Source organism: Pseudophryne corroboree, chromosome 7 (genome assembly GCF_028390025.1).
Source record: "Pseudophryne corroboree isolate aPseCor3 chromosome 7, aPseCor3.hap2, whole genome shotgun sequence".
Classification (NCBI taxonomy): domain Eukaryota; kingdom Metazoa; phylum Chordata; class Amphibia; order Anura; family Myobatrachidae; genus Pseudophryne; species Pseudophryne corroboree.
Window position 1 is genome coordinate 309,499,805 of NC_086450.1, and position 8,955 is coordinate 309,508,759.

Below are 8,955 nucleotides of genomic sequence, written 5' to 3' on the forward strand. Positions count from 1 at the left end.
TTATTGGCCAATGGCAAAAGCTACAGCAAAATCAACAGTTAGAAAATTAATTTCAAAAGTCATTTGCAGATATAGAATACAAGAAGTTATAGTATTGGATAGCAGCATTCATTTCATTGAAGAAATAATGTAGTACATAATGTATGATTTGTGAATTCAACAGGCATTTCATGGTGTTGTATCACCCACAGGTTAGTGAGTGTGTCACAGAAACCAGAAAGGGATGCTAAAGTGTTTATTTTTAGTACTGGTTAATAGTAGAACCATACTCAGTAAAACCACAGGTTATTCACCTTATGAAATATTGTTTGATAGCATACCTAAGATAGGATGTTATTATCCACAAGAGTTACAGCGTAAATATGGTAATTTGACTGCATATGTAAAAAAAAGGTCTTACTGAGGAAACTGGCACCTCTGTATTCTCTAGTCTTTGCCTCTCTCACAGACTCAGGAGCAGATCTGAATCCCCACAAGCTTTAACCAGGAGATTGGGTGTATCTGGAAAGACACGTGAAAAAGTCACTTGAGCCCAGATTTGATGGTCCAGATGTTGCTGACCACGCCCACTTCTGTGAAAATTAAGGAGAGAGAGACTTGGGTCCCACTGCAAATTTGCCCAAGTTAAGTTTGAACAATGAAATACACAAACATGCAGAGGCTAATTGGGCCTAAACTAGACAGCCCACTATGGGTCATTATATTGGGAACTTCAGTACTCATTGTAGTCATAATATACTCTATATCCCTTATAGGAGAGGGCAGGGACTGGCATGTCCGCCAATCCAAAGTTACATACCAGTGTTTAGTATGCAAGAAGTGTGGTATCAAAGCCACTAGATCTTGTGTTAAGCAAATTAAAGTAACGACCATGAAATCTCTAGGATTTCAAAGATACCAGTTAGTTAAGAGATGCAGCGCTCACATGGGCCCACATCTGGAAAAGGAGGGGAGTGGATATTTGTCCCCCTTACATATGAGCGTATGGGGGTTTCTAGATTTCTTTGAAGCAAATACATACTATAAAATAGAGTATGACACTTTTAGATATGTATGAAGAGAACTCCAAGAATGTGTTGATCATTTATTACTAATGAAACAGATAGTGCGCAAGAAGTGGTTCAGAAATATGTCCAAGAAATAGAAAATAAAAAAAAACAAGCATATGCCAACAATCCTAATACCCATGACACTCTAGAGGGTGACTGGGGATGGTTATCGTGGCTAAGTCCTACTAAGTGGTTTAGTGAAATCAAAGGATGGCTTGCTGGAAATGTTTATGTTTTTTTTTAAATTGTTGGCTTAGCAATTTACATATATATGTGTTTTAAGATACTATTTTGTCTCCTTTCAGCATAAAAAAGTCTATAAACTTAAGATGTGAAACCTCAAAGTTTAAGAAGCTACAGAAGAGCTTGGCAAGAAAGAGCCATGAGCAGTCTACCTTGATGGATATTAGGGATGAGCGGGTTCGGTTCCTCGGAATCCGAACCCGCCCGAACTTCAGTTTTTTTCACACGGGGCCGAGCGACTCGGATCTTCCCGCCTTGCTCGGTTAACCCGAGCGCGCCCGAACGTCATCATCCCGCTGTCGGATTCTCGCGAGGCTCGGATTCTATCGCGAGACTCGGATTCTATATAAGGAGCCGCGCGTCGCCGCCATTTTCACACGTGCATTGAGATTCATAGGGAGAGGACGTGGCTGGCGTCCTCTCCGTTTATAGAGAAGAGAGTGAGACAGTAGAGAGAGACACAGTAGTAATTTTGGGGAGCATTAGGAGGAGTACTAGTAGTTACATGCTGAAGTGATAGATAGTGTGACTGTATTATCTGACTTGTGGGGGAGACACTGACAGTGGGGAGCAGATAGAGTCAGAGAGCAGGACTCAGGAGTACATATAACGTACAGTGCACACTTTTGCTGCCAGAGTGCCACACTGCCATTGTGACCACACTGACCACCAGTATAATATATATTGTGATTGTCTGCTTAGGAGTACTACTTGCAAGTTGCTGATAGTGTGACCACTGACCAGTGACCTGACCACCAGTTTAATAATCACCACCAGTGAGTTTAATATATATATATAATTGTATATAATATATATATAATATTGTATACCACCTACCCGTGGTTTTTTTTTTACTTTCTTCTTTATATATACTACTATAGTAGCTTACTGTAGCAGTCTGCGGTCCTGCTGAGCTGACAGTGTCCAGCAGGTCCGTCATCAGTCATTACATAATAAATATATATACCTGTCCGGCTGCAGTACTAGTGATATTATATATATATATATTGATTTCATCTCATTATCATCCAGTCTATATTAGCAGCAGACACAGTACGGTAGTCCACGGCTGTAGCTACCTCTGTGTCGGCAGTCGCTCGTCCATCCATAATTGTATACTACCTAACCGTGGTTTTTTTTTTTTCTTTCTTCTTTATACATACTACTATAGTAGCTTACTGTAGCAGTCTGCGGTGCTGCTGAGCTGACAGTGTCCAGCAGGTCCGTCATCAGTCATTACATAATAAATATATATACCTGTCCGGCTGCAGTACTAGTGATATTATATATATATATATTGATTTCATCTCATTATCATCCAGTCTATATTAGCAGCAGACACAGTACGGTAGTCCACGGCTGTAGCTACCTCTGTGTCGGCAGTCGCTCGTCCATCCATAATTGTATACCACCTACCCGTGGTTTTTTTTTCTTTCTTCTTTATACATACTACTATAGTAGCTTACTGTAGCAGTCTGCGGTGCTGCTGAGCTGACAGTGTCCAGCAGGTCCGTCATCAGTCATTACATAATAAATATATATACCTGTCCGGCTGCAGTACTAGTGATATTATATATATATATATATATATATATATATTGATTTCATCTCATTATCATCCAGTCTATATTAGCAGCAGACACAGTACGGTAGTCCACGGCTGTAGCTACCTCTGTGTCGGCAGTCGCTCGTCCATCCATAATTGTATACCACCTAACCGTGGTTTTTTTTTTTCTTTCTTCTTTATACATACTACTATAGTAGCTTACTGTAGCAGTCTGCGGTGCTGCTGAGCTGACAGTGTCCAGCAGGTCCGTCATCAGTCATTACATAATAAATATATCTACCTGTCCGGCTGCAGTACTAGTGTGATATTATATATATATATATTGATTTCATCTCATTATCATCCAGTCTATATTAGCAGCAGACACAGTACGGTAGTCCACGGCTGTAGCTACCTCTGTGTCGACAGTCGCTCGTCCATCCATAATTGTATACCACCTACCCGTGGTTTTTTTTTTCTTTCTTCTTTATACATACTACTATAGTAGCTTACTGTAGCAGTCTGCGGTGCTGCTGAGCTGACAGTGTCCAGCAGGTCCGTCATCAGTCATTACATAATAAATATATCTACCTGTCCGGCTGCAGTACTAGTGTGATATTATATATATTGATTTCATCTCATTATCATCCAGTCTATATTAGCAGCAGACACAGTACGGTAGTCCACGGCTGTAGCTACCTCTGTGTCGGCAGTCGCTCGTCCATCCATAATTGTATACCACCTACCCGTGGTTTTTTTCTTTTCTTTCTTCTTTATACATACTACTATAGTAGCTTACTGTAGCAGTCTGCGGTGCTGCTGAGCTGACAGTGTCCAGCAGGTCCGTCATCAGTCATTACATAATAAATATATATACTTGTCCGGCTGCAGTACTAGTGATATTATATATATATATATATATATTGATTTCATCTCATTATCATCCAGTCTATATTAGCAGCAGACACAGTACGGTAGTCCACGGCTGTAGCTACCTCTGTGTCTTTTAGTTGTGCCTATTAAAATATGGAGAACAAAAATGTTGAGGTTCCAAAATTAGGGAAAGATCAAGATCCACTTCCACCTCGTGCTGAAGCTGCTGCCACTAGTCATGGCCGAGACGATGAAATGCCAGCAACGTCGTCTGCCAAGGCCGATGTCCAATGTCATAGTACAGAGCATGTAAAATCCAAAACACCAAATATCAGTAAAAAAAGGACTCCAAAATCTAAAATAAAATTGTCGGAGGAGAAGCATAAACTTGCCAATATGCCATTTACCACACGGAGTGGCAAGGAACGGCTGAGGCCCTGGCCTATGTTCATGGCTAGTGGTTCAGCTTCACATGAGGATGGAAGCACTCAGCCTCTCGCTAGAAAACTGAAAAGACTCAAGCTGGCAAAAGCACCGCAAAGAACTGTGCGTTCTTCGAAATCCCAAATCCACAAGGAGAGTCCAATTGTGTCGGTTGCGATGCCTGACCTTCCCAACACTGGACGTGAAGAGCATGCGCCTTCCACCATTTGCACGCCCCCTGCAAGTGCTGGAAGGAGCACCCGCAGTCCAGTTCCTGATAGTCAGATTGAAGATGTCAGTGTTGAAGTACACCAGGATGAGGAGGATATGGGTGTTGCTGGCGCTGGGGAGGAAATTGACAAGGAGGATTCTGATGGTGAGGTGGTTTGTTTAAGTCAGGCACCCGGGGAGACACCTGTTGTCCGTGGGAGGAATAGGGCCGTTGACATGCCTGGTGAAAATACCAAAAAAATCAGCTCTTCGGTGTGGAAGTATTTCACCAGAAATGCGGACAACATTTGTCAAGCCGTGTGTTGCCTTTGTCAAGCTGTAATAAGTAGGGGTAAGGACGTTAACCACCTCGGAACATCCTCCCTTATACGTCACCTGCAGCGCATTCATAATAAGTCAGTGACAAGTTCAAAAACTTTGGGCGACAGCGGAAGCAGTCCACTGACCAGTAACTCCCTTCCTCTTGTAACCAAGCTCACGCAAACCACCCCACCAACTCCCTCAGTGTCAATTTCCTCCTTCCCCAGGAATGCCAATAGTCCTGCAGGCCATGTCACTGGCAATTCTGACGAGTCCTCTCCTGCCTGGGATTCCTCCGATGCATCCTTGCGTGTAACGCCTACTGCTGCTGGCGCTGCTGTTGTTGCTGCTGGGAGTCGATGGTCATCCCAGAGGGGAATTCGTAAGCCCACTTTTACTACTTCCACCAAGCAATTGACTGTCCAACAGTCCTTTGCGAGGAAGATGAAATATCACAGCAGTCATCCTGTTGCAAAGCGGATAACTGAGGCCTTGACAACTATGTTGGTGTTAGACGTGCGTCCGGTATCCGCCGTTAGTTCACAGGGAACTAGACAATTTCTTGAGGTAGTGTGCCCCCGTTACCAAATACCATCTAGGTTCCACTTCTCTAGGCAGGCGATACCGAGAATGTACACGGACGTCAGAAAAAGACTCACCAGTGTCCTAAAAAATGCAGTTGTACCCAATGTCCACTTAACCACGGACATGTGGACAAGTGGAGCAGGGCAGGGTCAGGACTATATGACTGTGACAGCCCACTGGGTAGATGTATGGACTCCCGCCGCAAGAACAGCAGCGGCGGCACCAGTAGCAGCATCTCGCAAACGCCAACTCTTTCCTAGGCAGGCTACGCTTTGTATCACCGGTTTCCAGAATACGCACACAGCTGAAAACCTCTTACGGCAACTGAGGAAGATCATCGCGGAATGGCTTACCCCAATTGGACTCTCCTGTGGATTTGTGGCATCGGACAACGCTAGCAATATTGTGTGTGCATTAAATATGGGCAAATTCCAGCACGTCCCATGTTTTGCACATACCTTGAATTTGGTGGTGCAGAATTTTTTAAAAAACGACAGGGGCGTGCAAGAGATGCTGTCGGTGGCCAGAAGAATTGCGGGACACTTTCGGCGTACAGGCACCACGTACAGAAGACAGGAGCACCACCAAAAACGCCTGAACCTGCCCTGCCATCATCTGAAGCAAGAAGTGGTAACGAGGTGGAATTCAACCCTCTATATGCTTCAGAGGTTGGAGGAGCAGCAAAAGGCCATTCAAGCCTATACAATTGAGCACGATATAGGAGGTGGAATGTACCTGTCTCAAGCGCAGTGGAGAATGATTTCAACATTGTGCAAGGTTCTGCAACCTTTTGAACTTGCCACACGTGAAGTCAGTTCAGACACTGCCAGCCTGAGTCAGGTCATTCCCCTCATCAGGCTTTTGCAGAAGAAGCTGGAGGCATTGAAGGAGGAGCTAAAAGGGAGCGATTCCGCTAGGCATGTGGGACTTGTGGATGGAGCCCTTAATTCGCTTAACAAGGATTCACGGGTGGTCAATCTGTTGAAATCAGAGCACTACATTTTGGCCACCGTGCTCGATCCTAGATTTAAAACCTACCTTGGATCTCTCTTTCCGGCAGACACAAGTCTGCTGGGGTTGAAAGACCTGCTGGTGAGAAAATTGTCAAGTCAAGCGGAACGCGACCTGTCAACATCTCCTCCTTCACATTCTCCCGCAACTGGGGGTGCGAGGAAAAGGCTCAGAATTCCGAGCCCACCCGCTGGCGGTGATGCAGGGCAGTCTGGAGTGACTGCTGATGCTGACATCTGGTCCGGACTGAAGGACCTGACAACGATTACGGACATGTCGTCTACTGTCACTGCATATGATTCTCTCACCATTGAAAGAATGGTGGAGGATTATATGAGTGACCGCATCCAAGTAGGCACGTCAGACAGTCCGTACTTATACTGGCAGGAAAAAGAGGCAATTTGGAGGCCCTTGCACAAACTGGCTTTATTCTACCTAAGTTGCCCTCCCACAAGTGTGTACTCCGAAAGAGTGTTTAGTGCCGCCGCTCACCTTGTCAGCAATCTGCGTACGAGGTTACTTCCAGAAAATGTGGAGAAGATGATGTTCATTAAAATGAATTATAATCAATTCCTCCGTGGAGACATTGACCAGCAGCAATTGCCTCCACAAAGTACACAGGGAGCTGAGATGGTGGATTCCAGTGGGGACGAATTGATAATCTGTGAGGAGCGGGATGTACACGGTGATATATCGGAGGATGATGATGAGGTGGACATCTTGCCTCTGTAGAGCCAGTTTGTGCAAGGAGAGATTAATTGCTTCTTTTTCGGTGGGGGTCCAAACCAACCCGTCATTTCAGTCACAGTCGTGTGGCAGACCCTGTCACTGAAATGATGGGTTGGTTAAAGTGTGCATGTCCTGTTTATACAACATAAGGGTGGGTGGGAGGGCCCAAGGACAATTCCATCTTGCACCTCTTTTTTCTTTCATTTTTATTTGCGTCATGTGCTGTTTGGGGAGTGTTTTTTGGAAGGGCCATCCTGCGTGACACTGCAGTGCCACTCCTAGATGGGCCAGGTGTTTGTGTCGGCCACTAGGGTCGCTTAGCTTACTCACACAGCTACCTCATTGCGCCTCTTTTTTTCTTCTTTGCGTCATGTGCTGTTTGGGGAGTGTTTTTTGGAAGGGCCATCCTGCGTGACACTGCAGTGCCACTCCTAGATGGGCCAGGTGTTTGTGTCGGCCACTAGGGTCGCTTATCTTACTCACACAGCTACCTCATTGCGCCTCTTTTTTTCTACTTTGCGTCATGTGCTGTTTGGGGAGTGTTTTTTGGAAGGGCCATCCTGCGTGACACTGCAGTGCCACTCCTAGATGGGCCAGGTGTTTGTGTCGGCCACTAGGGTCGCTTAGCTTACTCACACAGCTACCTCATTGCGCCTCTTTTTTTCTTCTTTGCGTCATGTGCTGTTTGGGGAGTGTTTTTTGGAAGGGCCATCCTGCGTGACACTGCAGTGCCACTCCTAGATGGGCCAGGTGTTTGTGTCGGCCACTAGGGTTGCTTAGCTTACTCACACAGCTACCTCATTGCGCCTCTTTTTTTCTTTGCGTCATGTGCTGTTTGGGGAGTGTTTTTTGGAAGGGCCATCCTGCGTGACACTGCAGTGCCAGGTGTTTGTGTCGGCCACTAGGGTCGCTTATCTTACTCACACAGCTACCTCATTGCGCCTGTTTTTTTCTTCTTTGCGTCATGTGCTGTTTGGGTAGTGTTTTTTGGAAGGGCCATCCTGCGTGACACTGCAGTGCCACTCCTAGATGGGCCCGGTGTTTGTGTCGGCCACTAGGGTCGCTTAGCTTACTCACACAGCTACCTCATTGCGCCTCTTTTTTTCTTTGCGTCATGTGCTGTTTGGGGAGTGTTTTTTGGAAGGGCCATCCTGCGTGACACTGCAGTGCCACTCCTAGATGGGCCAGGTGTTTGTGTCGGCCACTAGGGTCGCTTAGCTTACTCACACAGCTACCTCATTGCGCCTCTTTTTTTCTTTGCGTCATGTGCTGTTTGGGGAGTGTTTTTTGGAAGGGCCATCCTGCGTGACACTGCAGTGCCACTCCTAGATGGGCTAGGTGTTTGTGTCGGCCACTAGGGTCGCTTAGCTTACTCACACAGCTACCTCATTGCGCCTCTTTTTTTCTTTGCGTCATGTGCTGTTTGCGGAGTGTTTTTTGGAAGGGCCATCCTGCGTGACACTGCAGTGCCACTCCTAGATGGGCCAGGTGTTTGTGTCGGCCACTAGGGTCGCTTATCTTACTCACACAGCTACCTCATTGCGCCTCTTTTTTTCTTTGCGTCATGTGCTGTTTGGGGAGTGTTTTTTGGAAGGGCCATCCTGCGTGACACTGCAGTGCCACTCCTAGATGGGCCAGGTGTTTGTGTCGGCCACTAGGGTCGCTTAGCTTACTCACACAGCTACCTCATTGCGCCTCTTTTTTTCTTTGCGTCATGTGCTGTTTGGGGAGTGTTTTTTGGAAGGGCCATCCTGCGTGACACTGCAGTGCCACTCCTAGATGGGCCAGGTGTTTGTGTCGGCCACTAGGGTCGCTTAGCTTACTCACACAGCTACCTCATTGCGCCTCTTTTTTTCTTTGCGTCATGTGCTGTTTGGGGAGTGTTTTTTGGAAGGGCCATCCTGCGTGACACTGCAGTGCCACTCCTAGATGGGCCAGGTGTTTGTGTCGGCCACTAGGGTCGCT